A 19,445-nucleotide genomic window follows, 5' to 3' on the forward strand; every position below is an offset into this window, starting at 1 on the left:
TCTCTCGCTCCATCCCTTCTCCCCTCCTTAAGTTCCATTTTCAACCACTCACTCTCCACTGGTTCCTTCCCCTCTGCCTTCAAAGATGCCCATGTCTCTCCCATCCTAAAAACACTCTCTCTTGACCCCACCTCACCTTCTAGTTATCGTCCCATATCCCTCCTACCATTCCTTTCCAAACTCCTTGAACGAGTTGTCTACACGCGCTGCCTAGAATTCCTCAACAACAACTCTCTCCTCGACCCCCTCCAGTCTGGCTTCCGTCCCCTTCATTCCACGGAAACTGCCCTCTCAAAGGTCACCAATGACCTCCTGCTTGCCAAATCCAACGGCTCATACTCTGTCCTAATCCTCCTCGACCTCTCGGCTGCCTTTGACACTGTGGACCACCCCCTTCTCCTCAACACGCTATTTGACCTTGGCTTCACAGACTCCGTCCTCTCCTGGTTCTCCTCTTATCTCTCCGGTCGTTCTTTCTCAGTCTCTTTTGCAGGCTCCTCCTCCCCCTCCCATCCTCTTACTGTGGGGGTTCCCCAAGGTTCAGTGCTTGGTCCCCTTCTGTTCTCAATCTACACTCACTCCCTTGGTGACCTCATTCGCTCCAACGGCTTCAACTATCATCTCTACGCTGATGACACCCAGATCTACATCTCTGCCCCTGCTCTCTCCCCCTCCCTCCAGGTTCGCATCTCCTCCTGCCTTCAGGACATCTCCATCTGGATGTCTGCCCGCCACCTAAAGCTCAACATGTCGAAGACTGAGCTCCTTGTCTTCCCTCCCAAAGCTTGTCCTCTCCCAGACTTTCCCATCTCTGTTGACGGCACTACCACCCGTCCCGTCTCACAAGCCCGCAACCTTGGTGTCATTCTCGACTCCGCTCTCTCATTCACCCCTCACATCCAAGCCGTCACCAAAACCTGCCGGTCTCAGCTCCACAACATTGCCAAGATCCGCCCTTTCCTCTCCATCCCAACCGCTACCCTGCTCATTCAAGCTCTCATCCTATCCCGTCTGGACTACTGCACCAGCCTTCTCTCTGATCTCCCATCCTCGTGTCTCTCTCCACTTCAATCCATACTTCATGCTGCTGCCCGGATTATCTTTGTCCAGAAACGCTCTGGGCATATTACTCCCCTCCTCAAAATCCTCCAATGGCTACCGATCAATCTGCGCATCTGGCAGAAACTCCTCACCCTGGGCTTCAAGGCTGTCCATCACCTCGCCCCCTCCTACCTCACCTCCCTTCTCTCCTTCTACTGCCCAGCCCGCACCCTCCGCTCCTCCACCACTAATCTCCTCACTATACCTCGTTCTCGCCTGTCCCGCCATCGACCCCCGGCCCACGTCATCCCCCGGGCCTGGAATGCCCTCCCTCTGCCCCTCCGCCAAGCTAGCTCTCTTCCTCCCTTCAAGGCCCTGCTGAGAGCTCACCTCCTCCAAGAGGCCTTCCGAGTCTGAGCCCCTTCCTTCCTCTCCCCCTCGTCCCCCTTTCCATCCCCCCATCTTACCTACTTCCCTTCCCCACAGCACCTGTATATATGTATATATGTTTGTACAGATTTATTACTCTATTTATTTATTTTACTTGTACATTTCTATCCTATTTATTTTATTTTTTTGGTATGTTTGCCTTTGTTCTCTGCCTCCCCCTTTTAGACTGTGAGCCCACTGTTGGGTAGGGACTGTCTCTATGTGTTGCCAATTTGTACTTCTCAAGCGCTTAGTACAGTGCTCTGCACATAGTAAGCGCTCAATAAATACGATTGATTGATTGATATAAAATGGATGTTTCTTAGTAAGGACAGAGAACTAGAATTTACCTTTAAACATCCATGGCTTCCGTAATAATAATAGTATTATTAAGGAATTTGTGATCAAGTTGGTACAGTCTCTATCCCAAGTGGGGCTCACAGTCGAAGGAGAGGTATACACTAAAATAAAATTCTGATAGGACTGAATAATAGTAATAATAATGATGATATTCATTAAGCACTTTATGTTGACGACACTACCATCCTTCCCATCTCACAAGCCCGCAACCTTGGTGTCATCCTCGACTCCGCTCTCTCATTCACCCCTCACATCCAAGCCGTCACCAAAACATGCCGGTCTCAGCTCCGCAACATTGCCAAGATCCGCCCTTTCCTCTCCATCCAAACATCTACCCTGCTCGTTCAAGTTCTCATCCTATCCCGTCTGGACTACTGCATCAGCCTTCTCTCTGATCTCCCATCCTCGTGTCTCTCCCCACTTCAATCCATACTTCATGCTGCTGCCCGGATTGTCTTTGTCCAGAAACGCTCTGGGCATGTTACTCCCCTCCTCAAAAATCTCCAGTGGCTACCAATCAATCTGCGCATCAGGCAGAAACTCCTCACCCTCGGCTTCAAGGCTCTCCATCACCTCGCCCCCTCCTACCTCACTTCCCTTCCCAGCCCGCACCCTCTGCTCCTCCACCGCTAATCTCCTCCCTGTGCCTCGTTCTCGCCTGTCCCGCCAATGACACCCGGCCCACGTCCTCCCCCGGGCCTGGAATGCCCTCCCTCTGCCCATCCGCCAAGCTAGCTCTCTTCCTCCCTTCAATGCCCTACTGAGAGCTCACCTCCTCCAGGAGGCCTTCCCAGACTGAGCCCCTTCCTTCCTCTCCCCCTCGCCCCCTCTCCATCCCCCCATCTTACCTCCTTCCCTTCCCCACAGCACCTGTATATATGTATATATGTATGTACATATTTATTACTCTATTTATTTATTTATTTATTTTACTTGTACATATCTATTGTATTTATTTTATTTTGTTAGTATGTTTGGTTTTGTTCTCTGTCTCCCCCTTTTAGACTGTGAGCCCACTGTTGGGTAGGGACTGTCTCTATATGTTGCCAACTTGTACTTCCCAAGCGCTTAGTACAGTGGTCTGCACACAGTAAGCACTCAGTAAATACGATTGATTGATTGATTGATTGAATGATGTGCCAAGCACTGTTTTAAATGCTGGGGTAGATACACAAGCTAATCAGGTGGTCCCACGTGGGGCTCACAGTCTTAATCCTCATTTTACAGATGAGGTAACTGAGGCACAGAGAAGTGAAGTGACTTGCCCAATGTCACACAGCTGATGAGTGGAGGAGATGGGATTAGAACCCATGACCTCTGACTCCCAAGGCCGTGCTCTTTCCACTAAGCCATGTACATGAATATATAAATACTCTGATATGTCCTTAAGGGCTTGGATGGTGCAGAAGGACTGACGTGATAGGGAAGTATAAAACAGGGTGATTAGCAATTAGCTGGTGACGGGCTCCAAAAAGACGAATAATAATAATAATAATAATGACATGTGTTATGCTCTTACTATGTGCGAAGCACTGTTCTGAGTGCTGGGGGATACAAGGTGATCAGGTTGTCCCACAAGGTGTTAACAGTCTTAATCCTCATTTTACAGATGAGGTAACTGAGGCACAGAGAAGTGAAGTGACTTGCCCAAAGTCACACAGCTGACAAGCGGTGAAGCCGGGATTAGAACCCATGACCTCTGGCTCCCAAGTCTATGCTGTTTCCTCTGACCCACACTGCTTCTCTTAATGAATTAACCATCCAGATCAGATGATCTATTCTTTTCCTAAAGATCTCCGGGGATGAGAAATACATAACTTTCTGGGTTTGCCTGCTTCAGAGGTGCATCCTGACAATCAAAAAGCCTTAGAGGTTGGGATATTTTTCTCAACATTGACTCAAGGGTGCCAAGCGTTGGGTTATACACTTTGGAGCATCATAAACAAATGGCTCTGATTAACTGTGACCTTTACACATTTCTTTCTTGTAACTTTGTTACAACTTTGTAACTTTGTTATGACTTTAGAAAAAAGTTATAAAATGCTAAGCCCTAATGATTGCTGATTTCCACTCAAATTCAGATCTCTATTCATAAATTATAAAATAAATTTTATTTCTAAAATTGTTTCTTCCTTCTCCATTTAGAATCAGACTTACACAATCTCTCCAGTTTCTGATCTGAACACTCTAAACCTTAAAAAAAAGTACAATATTTTTAGCAGTTTAGCAGGCAAGTGAAGGAGCATTGTGGATAAGTGGTCAGAGGTCTTCAGAGCTTTAGAACTTGATGGAACTGTAGAGGTCTAGAATAAGTCAATCAGTGAATGGTATTTATTAAGTATTTACCACGCCCAAAGTACCGTAATAAGCACTTGGGATAGTACAATGCAACAGAGTTGGTAGACACACACTGATCACAAGGAACTTACAGTCTAGAGGGAGAGACAGATGTTAAAATACATTATGAATATGAAATGAATATGAACATGTGATAAGGGCCTGAGGATGAGGTGGATATCAAGTGCTTAAAAACATTGACCTGTAGGCCTCTAAGAAAATCTCTGTTCAATGAATAAGATTGTACTTTGAGAAAACAGAAGGCAATTGATTTTAAAGCAACCTCCAAAATCTTTCTTTCCCCTTTAGCATAAAGCTATTTAGATTGAAGAAAAATTGAAACCCCCCAAAAATGATGAGTGCTGGCATAGCAAATCACCGAGTTCTCATAAAGGCTCCAAGTAAGTGAAGTGTAAGCATAGAGCCATATTTTATCAAAACACTGAAATATTTGCATTTTAATAGCTATTAAAATAGTAAAATATTTGAAATACATCATCTTTTCATCATCATCATCATCATCATCAATCGTATTTATTGAGCGCTTATTATGTGCAGAGCACTGTACTAAGCGATGTAACAACTGGCAAGATATAATCAGAAATCTCTCAATTGAGCTTATCTTCAGTCAGTAGTTATTGTCCTGTGGTCAACTACAGAAACATAATAATGAATTTGAAAAATGTAAATGTGTCTTTTGTATGCATGGAGCAAAATATTTTTCTTGCTCTATGGTTATATTTTTTTCAAAAGAACCTACAAATATATAAACTCATTAAGCATGTGGTTGGTTTCTTACAATGTCTCAGGCACTTGCTGCTAAAAATTGCCGAATACCAAAAATAGTACAAATTTCAGTAACTTGCATAATAACAGCACATTTGTCTGAATAAATCAGTTTTTTTAAAAGTTGCATCAGTGTCTGATTATCAGAATAACTCATACAATAAAATCACTCTCATATAAAGTAACTATAGGACATATCTGCAAGATGGTCCTTGGGTACCATCCTGTATTGAGCGTTAAAGCCAGTGAGCATCACAACTTCTTTCATTGCACTTTAGTCTATTATTTAGTTTGGAGCAAAATTGGAAAATTAAATTCTAAAAAGTTCATTTCACATTTAAATAGCCCAAATAGGGCAGTAAATATGCAATGTAAGAATAACACCCAAAACAGACAATAATTTCCAAAATGCATAAATCCTTAGATTCTGAGCCTTGTATGGATAGCCCCTTAATGGGACAGACAATTCTGCCATGAGTTGACTCCATAGGTTCTCTTAATATTGGATGTAATGACATTTGGGGACACAGTCCCTTAAGACCTTCCTAGCTCTGAATCCTAGCTCAGAACCTGAATCCAATTCAATAAAATGTCTTCTGGGACTTCTGATGACATGTGTCATCCCCTTATCCCCCCTGGCCTGGAATGACCTCCCTCCCCACATCTGCCAAGTTAGCTCTCTCCCTCCCTTCAAGGCCCTACTGAGAGCTCACCTCCTCCAGGAGGCCTTCCCATACTGAACCCCCTCTTTCCTCTCCCCCTCCTTCCCCTCTCCATCCCCCCCGCCTTGCCTCCTTCCCTTCCCCACAGCACCTGTATATATGTATATATGTTTTGTACGTATTTATTACTCTATTTATTCATTTTACTTGTACATATCTATTCTATTTATTTTATTTTGTGAATATGTTTTGTTTTGTTCCCTGTCTCCCCCTTCTAGACTGTGAGCCCACTGTTGGGTAGGGACCGTCTCTATATGTTGCCAACTTGTACTTCCCAAGCGCTTAGTACAGTGCTCTGCACACAGTAAGTGTTCAATAAATACGACTGATTGATTGATTGATGTGTCCTCTCTGGAGTGTGGAAATGCTCTGGTGGTTTGTTATTTTCCTTTCTTATTTTAGTGATTCATTTCCTATTCCTAGAAAAAGGTTTTACATCAGTCCCAATCTGGTGCACCTTCAAGAAATCTATTTCATCAATGATAAAATGACATAAATCGTAACATGGAGAGCCAAATAAAAAATGGATTTTATCTGAAGTGGGGCTGCAAGTTCAAGTCTATTCTGTAAGCAACCTTGATTGTACTATGTCCATCAATCAATGGCATTTATTGAGCTCTTGGGAGAGTAGAATTTGATAGAGTTAGGAAATATGATCCCTGCCCTCAAGGAGCTTACAATATAGTGGCATGGACAGATATTAAAATAAATTATAGAAAGGGGAAACAGCAGAGTATAAGAATATGGACATAAGTGCTCTGGAGCTGAAGATAGAGTGCATATCAAAATGCTTAAAGTGTACAGACCTAAGTGCATAGCCAACGTAGGCGTTTGGGTGACCGGGGTGGGGAAATGAGAGGTTAGTCAGGGAAGACTTCTTGGAGGAGATATGATTGTAGGAGGGCTGTAAAGATGGGGAGAGTGGTGATCTGTCAAATATCAAGAGGAAGGAATTTCCAAGCAAGTGGGAGGAGAAGGGCAAGGGGTCAGTGGTGAGAGAGATAAGATCAGGAACAGTAAGTAGGTTGACATTTGAGGAACGAAGTGCCCGGGTTGGGTTGTAGTAGGAATTGAGTTAGGTTAGATAGGGCATGGTCGAGCTGATTAAGTGCCTTATGACCCGTGATAAGGAGATTTTGCTTACTGAGGAAAAAATGGGCGACCACTGGAAGTTTTCGAAGAGTGGGAAGACCATGAGTCTGGGAACCAGAACACACAAGAATTAGTTCCAGCTCTGCCACTAGCCTGTTGAGTGGCCTTGGGAAAGTCACAACCTCTCGATGCCTCACTTTCTTCATCTCTAAAATGTTAATAATAATAATAATAATAGCTACCTCTCCCTACCTTAGATGTCTTTCATAGACAAAATGGTATGCTTGATGTGAAAGCACTTTGGAAAAATGAAAGATCTATGCAAATACAAGGTGATATTCTTTTAATTATTATTACGATGAAATGCTCAGCCTTTCCTGTCCCTTGTGGGCAGGGATTGTATCTCTTTATTACTGTATTGTACTTTCTAAGGTCTTAGTACAATGCTCTGCACACGGTAAGTACTCAGTAAATTCGAATGAATGAATGCAAGAATTATTGAATAACCCCGTCTCATTCATCTGGCCCTGTGCTTCGGAAGATCTGTGTGTGGTCCAAAGCTTCCCAAACCACCCCAAGTCATCCCGGAAAGCTTCAAGAGACTCCCCTGGAAGTTTGCCATGTTGACTTTGTGGGAAGTCGCACATGGCCTTGTGATCCAATAATAATAATAATAATAATAATAATAATAATAATAACAATAATAATAATAATAATAACAATAATAATAATAATAGTGTTTGTTAAGTCATTACTATGTGTCAGCCGTTGTACAAAGTGCTGGGGTAGTATACAAAGCAAATTGGGTTGGAAATTGTCCCTGTCCCACATGGGGCTCATAGTTTCAATCTTCATTTTACAGTTGAGGCAACTGAGACCCAGAGAAGTGAAGTGACTTGCCCAAAGACTCACAGCAGACAAGTGACAAAACCAGGATTAGAACCCATTACCTTCTGACTCCCAAGACTGTGCTGTATCCTCCATGCCATGCTGCCCCGCTGTCCCTGGATGGGTCAAGAAGTGGGTTTCTGGAACTTTGAGGATCACCTTGCCCCCTCCTACCTTAACTCCCTTCTCTCCTTCTACAGCCCAGCCCAGACACTCCACTCTTCTGGTGCTAACCTTCTCACTGTGGCTAGTTCTCGTCTGTCCTGTCATCGACCCCTGGCCCACATCCTACTTCAGGCCTGGAATGCCCTCCCTCCTTACATCCGCCAAAGAAGCACACACACCTCAAAGCCCTACTGAAAGCTCACCTCCTCCAGGAGGCCTTCCCAGACTAAGCCCCCCCCTTTTTCTCTGCTCCACCTCTCCTCCCAATTGTCCCGACTACCTCCCTTTGTTCTACCCTCCTCCCCTTCCCACAACACGTGTGCATATATGTACATATTTATTATTCTATTTATTTTATTAATTATGTGCATATATATATAATTCTATTCATTTCTATTAATGCTATTGATGCCTGTTTACTTGTTTTGATGTCTGTCTCCCCCCTTCTAGATTGTGAGCCCATTGTTGGGTAGGGATTTTCTCTATTTGTTGCTGAATTGTACTTTCCAAGAACTTAATACAGTGCTTGGCATACAGTAAACGCTCAATAAATATGATTGAATGAATTAATGAATTTGGTTGTCTCCCTGCTCCACTCTTACTCTTATTCCTGCTCCCCTTCTGCCTTCTACTTCACTTTCCCAGGGGTGGAGAAAGTGTGGAAGCAGTGGGTGGGACCTGAAGGAAAGGAAGCCTGCCTATTCCACGCCCAGAACAGACTGCTTTCCTCCCTTCTTTTCCTGCTCTCACCATGGCCCTTCCTTCTATGAATGTGCTCCCTCATTAGACTTTAAGCACCCTGAGGGTAGGGATCCTGTCTTCAAACTCCTCTGTTCTATTCCCCATGCTTAATGTAGCACTCTACACACAGCAGGCTCTCAATAAATACTATTACTTGTTGACTATTGCTACCCTTACCTCCCTGATTGTGTCCCTTTCTTTCCCTCTTCAACCATATCCTTGACAGAATTTTAAAAATATATTTTGGTTCTTTTTGAGGATTCCAAAAGAAGTTGGGACCCCTCCACCTCCAGAATCACCCATATCAGTCTGAATAGAATTCCTTTTCTGAAAATCACACTGGTTTCTCCTATGTGTTTGTGCACTGCACAGAGACAGTTAAGTCAATACAGAGCCACATGGAGCTTTGGGCCACAAGGGGCCTCTGCTGGGATACGGAGTCTAATAAAGGGCTCACCACGGATTCAGTCTTGGGGTGAATCAGAGTTTGAGTGTTATCGCCCAAAAGAGCAAATTTAGCTGCTCTAGGACACTTAAAATTTACCTATGTGTCCTCTTTCCTGTCAAGCTACAGCATTTTAGCCCAGCCCACATGGAAGTGTGTAACTACATTCAGAGTTCTGGAGTTTGAGATTTTCTGGATTTCTGCACAGTATTCCAAATGCATTCTCTCCATCCGACCCCCTACCTGCACCACCACCCTGGACACTTTTCTCTAATAATAATAATAATAAAAATAATAATAATAATAATAATAACAATAATTGGGGTACTTTTTAAGTGTTTACTCTGTGTCAAGCACTGTACTAAGCTCTGGAGTGGATACAACACAATCAGATCATAGTTCCTGTGTCTCCTAGGGCATACAGTTAGAGTAGGAGAAGGAACAGTTATTTAATCTCCATTTTATAGATGAGGAAACTGAGGTTCAGGGAAGTTAAGTGACTTGCCTAACATTGCACAGGAAGTAAGTGCGGAGCCGGGTTTAGACTCAGGTTCTCTGACTCCCAGGCCTGGGACCTTCATTCCAAAGCTATTGGATCCCAGTAGGGATCTCCCTATTTCTTATGTTCCTGCCTGTTTCAAAAATGAATTCAAACAGCCGAAACCTACAGTGTATTCTTTACAGGAGTGAAAATGAAGTCTGGCATCAGTCTGAAAAGTATCAAAAGGTATTTATTGAGCATACAACTATGAAAAGGAAATAAAACACGTTATCTCTGCTCTCAACTTCCAATCTAAGGAAGAAGCTTACTCACAACTGTATGATTCTGTACCTTGCCTGTTGCTTTCTGTTATTGCTTCTTGCCTATAATTTCAAGAAACCTGAAGCTTCTCCCATAGCCAAGCAGTCCTGATGCAAGAAGGAAGAATAGAACTGAAGGAACGAATGGTAGGGAGAGAGAAAGGGAGAGACAGAGAAGTGAAGGGGAGGGAATGAGGGAAAAAAGGGAGGGAAGGATAGTGTAGTGGAGAGGGAAGTTATGAATGTTACACCAAACATTTGATTTGGTGTAAGGTTCAAATGTGCTCGTTGGACAGTTTGGAGCCATTTCCCAACGGATTCATCCATCATAAAGCCCTCCAACCCCTGAGCTCCATCAGTGGCCTTGTAAAGTGCAAATTCTCCTGGCCTGCTCCAAGAAGGGCCATCAGCCCTGACATAAATTCTGCCTTTGGTGCAGTGAGGTATTTGGGAAATTAGGGTTACACCATGTAGAGGGTGGCCACCCAATTCCTTTTTGGCACAAAGTTGGACAAGTGTTCTCAGCATAATTAAAGATAAAGTTACAGAAAGAGCCATAGCTAATAGGAAATAACAGTATCTTGGTTCTAAGACACTAACCTTATTCCTAACATCCCAAATATGTAATAGAGAGCAGAGCGATCATAAAGGAGAAACATTGGGAGAAAATTTTGTTATGGACATCAGTCAATCAATCAGTGTTATGCATTGAGCACTTAGTGTGTGCACAACATTTTACAAAGTGCTTGGAAAAGTACAATGCAACAGAGTTAGTAGATATATTCCCTGCCAACAAGGAGTTTTCAATCTGGAGGAGGACCTTACAGTTTAGAGTTTTCACATTAAATCACCTGAAACATGTTGAATTTAATATCTTGGAGATGTTCACCCATTAATTTGTACTTTATATACCCTTGTTTTCACAGAAAATATTTTACCCTAGAGCTCTTCTATGATTTATTTTTGCTTCCCTACTATGAACATCTGTGTTACTATTCTTATTCATTTATTGTTCATTGTTGCCCATTAATTGTTCACTAGAGAATCAGTGCAGTCTAGTAAAATGAACACAGGCCAGGGAGTCAGAGGACAAAGCTCTAATCCCAGCTCTGCCATTTACCACTGTGTAAACTGGGGGAAGACTCAACCAATCTGTGCCTCATTTTCCTCATCTATATAAAGGCAATCCAATACCTGTTCTCCCTCCTATTTAGACTGTGACTTCTGGGTGGGACAGGGACTACAGGCGTTGCTTAAAGGAGGTTTTGATGTAATTATTGGTGGCAATTTTTCCACTTTATTGACCTTTTCAAAGCCTCCTTCACATCCTTGTTCCTCAGGCTGTAAATCAGGGGGTTTAGCATGGGGATGACCAGGGTATAAACCACTGCAGATACTTTCTCTTGCTCCAGGGAATACTGGGAACTGGGCTGAATGTAGCTGAATGACAGAGAGCCATAGAACAAGATCACAGCTGTCAGGTGGGAGGTGCAAGTGGAGAAGGTTTTGTATCTCCCCTTGACTGAGCCTATCCTGAGGATGGTGGTGACAATTTGGACATAAGAGATCACGATGATAATTAAGGTGATTGCTGCAATCACTCCAGAGAAGGTCAAAAGCAGAAGCTCATTGGTGCGGGAGTCAGAACAGGAGAGTTTCAGGAGACGGGGCATATCACAGAAGAAATGATTGACGACATTAGGTCCACAAAAATCCAACCTCAATAATCCAATTATGCGTGTCAACGAATTGGCAAGACCTCCCAGGTAGCATGCAAGCACTAGCTGAAGGCAGATCTTTGGGGTAATGATAGCTGTATACAATAGGGGGTTGACAATCGCTGTATAGCAGTCATATGCCATGATAGCCAGGAGGAGGCCCTCAGTAGTAATCTAAATGGCAAAAAAGAAACTCTGAAAGACACAGCCAATAAATGAGCTGGACTTCGGTTCCAAAAGGAAATTAATCAGCATTTTAGGGGCCAGGACAGTCGAGTAGCAGATATCACAGAGTGCGAGGTTACACAGAAAGAAGTACATGGGAGTGTGAAGGGTGACATCAATCTGGATTAATAGGATCATACACACATTTCCTATCATAGTGACCAGATCAATGATCAAGAACAGGGCAAAGAGAGGCATCTGCAATTCTGGACGATCTGTCAGGCCCACAAGCAGGAACTCAATCACTGATGTGTTGTTGCTTCCAGCCATGTATTCAGATTTTCAAATGGATTTTCCTTTTAAATAGAAAGCAAAATGATGTCAACAATAATAGATCATATCATTTATTAAACATTTATTAAACTATGAAAGAGAGCAATAATTGGGGTATTTGTGAAACACTTATGTGCTAAGCACTGTGTAAGTGCTAAGGTAGATAGAAAATAATAAAATGGGACATAGAGGCTGCCCCACGGGATTCAGCCTAATCCCCATTTTACATATGAGGAAACTTTGGCCCAGAGATGATAAGTGAGTAGGTCACAGAAAAGGTAACAAAGCTGAGATTTGAACCGAGGCCTTCCGTGCTCTAGTTACAGGGATTGTAGTAGTAATGGTATTTATTAAATGCCTCTTGACTGCCATGTACTGAACTAAGGACTTTGGAGAGTACAATAGGAGTAAAAGACACTTTCCTGGCCCATCATTGAATCAATCAATCAATGGTAAGTTGTACTTGGAAGAGTGCAATACAATACAATATTTGGTAGAATAGTTGGTAGACATGATAGAGGAGAGTATGGGGTAGTGGATAGAGAATGAGCCTGGGAGTCTGAAGGTTATAAGTGTTAATCCTGGCTCCACTCCTTGTCTATGTGGCCTTGGGTAAGTAACTTCACTTCTCTCTGCCTCAGGTACCTCATCTGTAAAATGGGGATGAAGACTGTGAACCCCATAAAGGGACTGTGTCCAACCCAATTTGCTTAAATCCACTCCAGCACTTAGTACAGTGCCTGGCACAAAGTAAGTGCTTAACAAATGCCATTATTATTATTATCATTATTATTATTACTCATGCCCACAAAGCACTTACAATCTGGAGGGGGAGACAGACAGAGTAAATTTTGGATTAGGGAAATGGCACGGTACAGAAGTGCATTAACTTCATTATCCAAGTGAATCCTACTTCGTCATTTGAAAGGCTGGGTTAATAAAAGATATCAATCTTCTTCTTTGTGACAATGACTTTATTCAATTACATCCCAGTAAAAGAGAGGAAGATATTCACTGAGAGAGTGCTTAGCCCCTAGCCTCCGCTAATACAGTCAGCCCAGAGAACTTACCTAAATTCCTTCCTGTTTTTTTTTTTTTTTGGTTTTGTTTGATTTGTTTTCCAGCTGCTACTACTGTTGCTATGGATTGTGATCCATAGCCTGTGGGCTTACTCAAAACACCTCTTTCCTAGTTCGGAAACTAAAGGGTAAAACAATTGAGACGACTCATAACCATATCCTATGCAGCTATCCAACCTCAGGATGAGGAGTTTGAAAGAAACCTGAATCAGAAAACAAAGTTATTTTGTGGCCATGAAAACAAATCCTATTTTTCTATAATGAGTCCTACTCTCCATTTTGGAGTAGTTTCAGAAATATGGAGGAGAAAGCAACCACTCCTATGCCCAATCTCTTCCCAATTAATTCTCGATTATAAAGAGGTGGCCATTCCAATGACAGAAGCCACATGTCCTGCTGCCTACTCTGACCTTTGATAATGTTGATCTCTCGATACATAGAAGAAAGATCAACTGGGGGACAGAGCAATAGGAATCAGCATTCTGGAGACACTCCAGGAGTGTGTGTCTTCCCCCCCTGCTCCAAACACATGCCAGCCATGGTGTTAAATGGTGCCCCTTGACTGTCCACACAATAATAATAATACTATTTGTTAAGCACTTACTATGTGACAAACACTGTACTAAGCACTGCAGTGGATGCAAGTTAATCAGGTCCCACATAGGGCTCAAAGAGGGAGAACAGATATTGAATCTCCACTTTTACAGATAAGGAAACTAAGTCACAGAGAAGTGACTTTCCCAAGATCACACAGCAGGTAAGGGGCAGAGCTAGGTTTAGAACCCAGGTCGCCTGACGCCCAGGCCCACCCCTGGATTTCTTATGCTGAACATAAGAGGGACAGATATGAATTCTCCTTTCTCTAAGTCCTTATGACATCCCTATTAGTCAGCCCAGTTGTCTCAAGTACAGAGGGCAGAAATTATTACTTTCGTCATTATTATCATTTTTATTATTATTATTTAAATCATCTTCTGGCCTCATTAATATATTTTGCTTTCTGCTGTGTATCGATGGCAGAAAGCAAAAAGAACCAAAGTTTTACCACCCTAAAAATACCTTTGTTTTAAGGGACCCCCAAGAAGCTGAGTTGTAATATAAAGCCTCGAGGAGAAAATTTGGCAGTTTGAGTAGACTAAAATGAATAAATCGTATTTGAAGAATTTGCAGTTCTTCCTCTGGGAGGGCAGAGAAAGCACAGCACTTTCCATTGAGGGAGTGCTCAGTATGTAGGGAAGCAGCATGGCCTAGTGGATTTAGCATGGGCCTGGGAGTCAAAAGGATCTGGCTTCTAATCCCGGCTATGTCACTTGTATGCTATGTGACCTTGGATAAGTCACTTCATCTCCTCAGTTTCCTCATCTGTAAAATGGGAATTAAAACTGTGAGCTCCATGTGGGACAGGGACTGATAGACTTCCCAGCTCTTAGTACAGTGTCTGGTATATAGAAAGCTCCTAATACCACTGTTATCATTATATGTCCTGTTAACTGACTGGTAAATTGACTAACTTTATTCTTGAAAAATTGGCTGTGATCTCAACAATTTTTACTTGTAAATCAGACTCTTCCACCTTCCTCCATTTAAAAACCATCAGATGTCTTAGACCATGCTTCTCCATTGTGCACTGTGGAACTGGTGATGTTCAGAATGGCTCCAAAGAGCTGTAGAGTCCAGGTAGGGAACTGCATTCTGGGACCAGCCACTCACTCACTGGGCTTCCACTGCTGAGATTCAGCTAGGAATGGGTTGTAAGGAAAGGAACAAAATTTAGAAAAGCCTCTTTTCCACTGTGCTCCAAGCTAGGAAGTTTATGGCATAGCGCTCCCTTATTCACTGAGAAACCACCTGATGGAATTCATTGCTCTAACTTTTTAGGTGGCGTAAACTTGCATTTGAAAGTCCAAATAGCCAGATATATGTTAATATAACCACATACTAATATCACTCAAAATGTCCTCATCTGTTTAGTAGCTTTGATTTTTGTCTTGCAATTCTACTCTACAAGTAAAAAAATAAATATAGCCACTTACTTTCATAATAGAGGAATTTTTCCCATCAATTCTAATCAGAATCACTAGATCTAGTTCGACTCTCCACTTCACTTGCCTGCAGAGACCTAGCCAGTAAATGGAGAGCCGAATATTCTTCCCTCAAATCTTTCACGCTGATAGACTTCCCATGTCAGATGAGGGTGTTAGAATGGCAAAGAAATACTCGCTGTCTTTAATCATGCAAAGTCCAGAATGATTAAACGCCTGTTGCTGGGAGGATTCAGCCTTAGCAGTTTCTGTGGGTAATGAAGATGTTTTTATATTGGATTGAGGATCACTTGGGGACAAACTCCCTGGCTCATAACACAGTCCTGAAACTCAGGCGACCCACAGATTGGATCATTAACTTGCCTTTTGGGTCCCCTGGGCTCAGACTTCTCTGATGGTAATACTGTAGATTTCCCTTCTTTTTAACTTTGGGACTGTCCAACCCCAACCTTTAGGGAAGAGCAATGGCAATGCTAAATGTCTGTATGTCCTTGTTTGCATTAAAGTGAATGTATAATCACTAATATATGATAGGAGACAGTGCTCTGCATAAAGACCAAAACTTTTTTTCAGAAAAGGAGGAAAGAAGCAATTTGGCCTGTAGAGAAGCAGTATGATCTGGTAGAGCACAGACCTAAGAGTTGGAAGATCTGGATTCTAATCCTGGCTCTTCCACTCATCTGTTGTGTGGCCTTGGGCAAGTCACTTAAATTCCATGTTCCTCAGTTACCTCATATGTAAAATGGGGATTGAGACTGTGAGCACTACGTGGGATAGGGATTGTATCTAACCCAATTATCTTGATTCAACCCCAGGACTTAATACAGGACTTGACACATAATAAGCACTTAACAAATGTCATACTTTTTAAAATGTGAACAGTTGGATTTGTAGATGAGTTAGGGCTTAAGAAATAGAGTGATGCACTCGAAGATCTGTACATAAGTGCTCTTTTACATTGTGAATTCAAAAGTGCTCAGATAATGCAGAACTGTTGAGATAGCAGATGGAGTGATTTAACCTGAGGATAATAGCAATTAACAGAGAAAGTCTCTTTAGAGAAGATGTGAATATAAGAGGGTTTTGAACCTGAGAAGAATGAGGAAGATGATCATTCTGATTTGAAGTGGGAGGGAGTTCCAGGCAGAGGGAATGTCATGGGGAAAATGTTGGCAGCATGAGAGACAAGACCATCCCTGCTCCTCAGGCTGCAAATCAGGAGGGTCAACCCTGTTTATATATTTATAATATATAAATATTATATTGGATATAAGCCACTGTGTGTACTTTCTCTTGCTCGATGGAATACTGGCAGCTTGGCTGGATGTGAGTTGGTTAGCTTGAGAGGAGTGAAGAGTGTGAGCTGGGGTGTAGTGGGAGAAGAGAGGATAAGTAGGAAGAACAGAATTAATTTAGTGGCTTAAAACCAATGATTTAGGAGTCTCTGGGTGCCGCAGAGAGGAGTGAGTAACTACTAGAGTTTAAACAGTGGAGATAAAAGCAGAATGATATTTTTGAAAATTCTCTTTTGGGCAACAGAATGACATACAGAATGGAGGGGGTGAAATTAAGTAGTTCAACTGATCATCATCATCATTGAAATTTATTGAGTGCTTACTATATGCAGAGCACTGTACTATGCATTTGAGAGAGTACAGTATAAAGGAGTTGGTAGACAGGTGCCTAGCCTACAATGAGCTTACAATGTAGAAGGAGAGACATTAATATAAATAAATGTTACCAATTTACAGTAAACTCTGTTATCAACACTAATGCATGATGCTGCCATGCAAACTGTTGAAAAAACACAGAACTATTAAGACTCTGTTTTTGGAGTTAAAAAAAATCTCTTTTAAAGCTTGGGAGGAAAAGAGCATCACAGATTCCCCAGTAGTCAAATTGAATTATATCATCTACTGGAATCTCCTGAAGAATGAATTCAGTTTAGCAGATCATAAAATCCACTCTAATATAGACGGTGCATGAATAAATCAGGATTCAACACTGGAAAACAGACTTGGCCCTACGTTCCCATCCCAAGGTGTGTAATTTAGAGTATGCTGGTCTCTAAGTTCGTAGCTGAGTGTCAGTTCACTTATTTTAATGTTTTTGTCTGTGTGCATGGTTGTATTTGTGTTGTAATAATAAAAATTATGGTATTTGTTAAGTGCTTACTATGTGCCAAGCACTGTTCTAAGCACTGGGTTATTGCAAAGTTATCGGGTTGTCCTCCATGGGGCTCACAGTCTTAATCCTCATTTTACAGATGATGTAACTGAGGACCAGAGAAGTGAATTGACTTGCCCAAGGTCAAACAGCAGACAAGTGGTGAAGCCTGGATTAGAACTCACATCCTCTGACTTCCAAGCCTGGGCTATTTCCACTAAGCCACACTTCTTCACATTTGTGTATATGTGTATGATCAGAGGTGTCAGTGGTCTCTAGATTTATGAATGGGTCTCTGTATAAGAGTGGGTGGGTGACAGTGGAGAGAAGAGAAAGACGTTGATGGAGAAGGTGGCAGTAACAGTATAGATTAGCCTTAAGTGGTAGGGATAAATAAGGCTACTTAATTTGCTGGTAAAAACAAACTGTAATATGGAATATTTTATTGGTATAGAGTCCAGGCCTGAGAGTCAGAAGGATCCGTATTCTAATCCCTGCCTCGCCTCTTGTCTGCTCTGTGACCTTGGGGATGTCATTTCACTTTTCTGTGCCTCAGTTATCTCATCTGTAAAATGGGGGTGAAGACTGTGAGTTCTATGTGGAACAGGGACTGTGTCCAGCCTGATTATTGTATCTACCTCGGTGTTTAGTAGAGTAGTACTAAGCCCATAATACTTAGTCCATACTTAGCCCACAGTAAGTGCTTAATAAATACTATTTAAAAAGTAATACCAATAGTAAAAAGATTGGAAATTCGTTGGTATGTTTGGCTAAGAAATACTTGTTCCATCCTGAAGCATCAAATACTAAGTCAGGGTGCTATCAACATTTCAGTGAAATTCAATACATTTTAAGGAACACATTCTTGCTCTCAGGCAGTGTGTTCCTCAATCAAGTGAAGGGAAGTGTTATGGCACTTATCCAGGTAATGAAGACCAAAAAGCTACTCTTGAAGAAAAAAATGACCTGGACCCTTGAATCACCTTGGTTCAAATTTGATTGTTGCTCAAATTTTTATTTCACCTTGTTAAATAAATCCTTCACCACAAGTCACTCACCACAATAGAATACATGACACTGTGATTTGCTTTCTTGAAACTCCCTTTCTAAAGGCTTTTGAAAAAGAAGAAAACTATGTTCATTTGGAAAAACATTTTCTCCGTAACAGTTTCTTGACAGCATTTTTTGCAACTTTATTCCTCAGGCTGTAGATAATTGGGTAAAACATGGGAAAGACTATGGTATAAAACCCAGCAACAAATTTGTCTGTGTCCAGGGAATAGATAGCAATAGGGCATAATTACATGAACAGAAGGGTCCCATAGAATGAAGTGACAGCTACTAGGTGGGAAGCAGGGGGATGAGGTTTTGCTTCTTGCTCCTGAAGATTGATATTCAAGACAGTGATAAGAATAGATATATGTGAAGATGATCATAAAAGTGCTTGTTTGGATAAAGCCACATAAAAGAAAAAGCTAGAGCTCATTTAAATGGGTGTCAGCACAGGGCATTGCTAACGATGGGGGAATACCACAAAAAATGATTTGTCAGATGGAGCCACACAATGGCAACCTGAAAGTGAGGCAAACATGCACAATTGAGGTGATGCTCCCGCCTGCATACACCCCAACTATAAAACAATCACAGACCCTCTGAGGCATGAGTGTCGAGTAAAGCAATGTGTTGCTGATAGCCACTTAGCAATCGTGTACCATTGCCACCAGAATAAGGCATTTGGTTACTGCAAAGCAACTGAAGAAATACATCTGTAGTGCACAACCATACAAAAAAATGCTTCACTTGGATGCTAAAAGGTTCACTAGCATTTTGGGAGCAATGGCTGTTGAATAACTGATGTCCAGGAAAGAAAATTACTGAGAAAATAGTACATGGAGGTTTGAAGACTCGAATTGGTGTTGACCAAAACCATTATTCCAATATTCCCCGCCAAAGTTAATACGTAAACCCCAAGAAACACCAGATAAAGTTTAACTCTGAGTGGTCGATAATCTGTGAATCCTACAAAAATGAATTCAGTCAGCAAGGTAAAATTTCTCTCAGCCATTATCTTGATTTGGATGTCCTTTATTCCAGGGTCCAGCTGTAGATGAATTGTGGGAGTTACCTTCCTCATG

General features: G+C 42.0%; 2 pseudogenes; both read right to left on the reverse strand.

The window, feature by feature from the left end:
- Nucleotides 1-11,081: 11,081 nt before the first annotated feature.
- LOC119921836 lies at nucleotides 11,082-12,020 on the reverse strand (annotated as a pseudogene).
- Nucleotides 12,021-18,448: 6,428 nt separating this feature from the next.
- LOC119921837 lies at nucleotides 18,449-19,375 on the reverse strand (annotated as a pseudogene).
- Between the last annotated feature and the right edge of the window lie 70 nt (nucleotides 19,376-19,445).

This window comes from Tachyglossus aculeatus, unplaced genomic scaffold (genome assembly GCF_015852505.1).
Source record: "Tachyglossus aculeatus isolate mTacAcu1 unplaced genomic scaffold, mTacAcu1.pri SUPER_30, whole genome shotgun sequence".
NCBI lineage: Eukaryota > Metazoa > Chordata > Mammalia > Monotremata > Tachyglossidae > Tachyglossus > Tachyglossus aculeatus.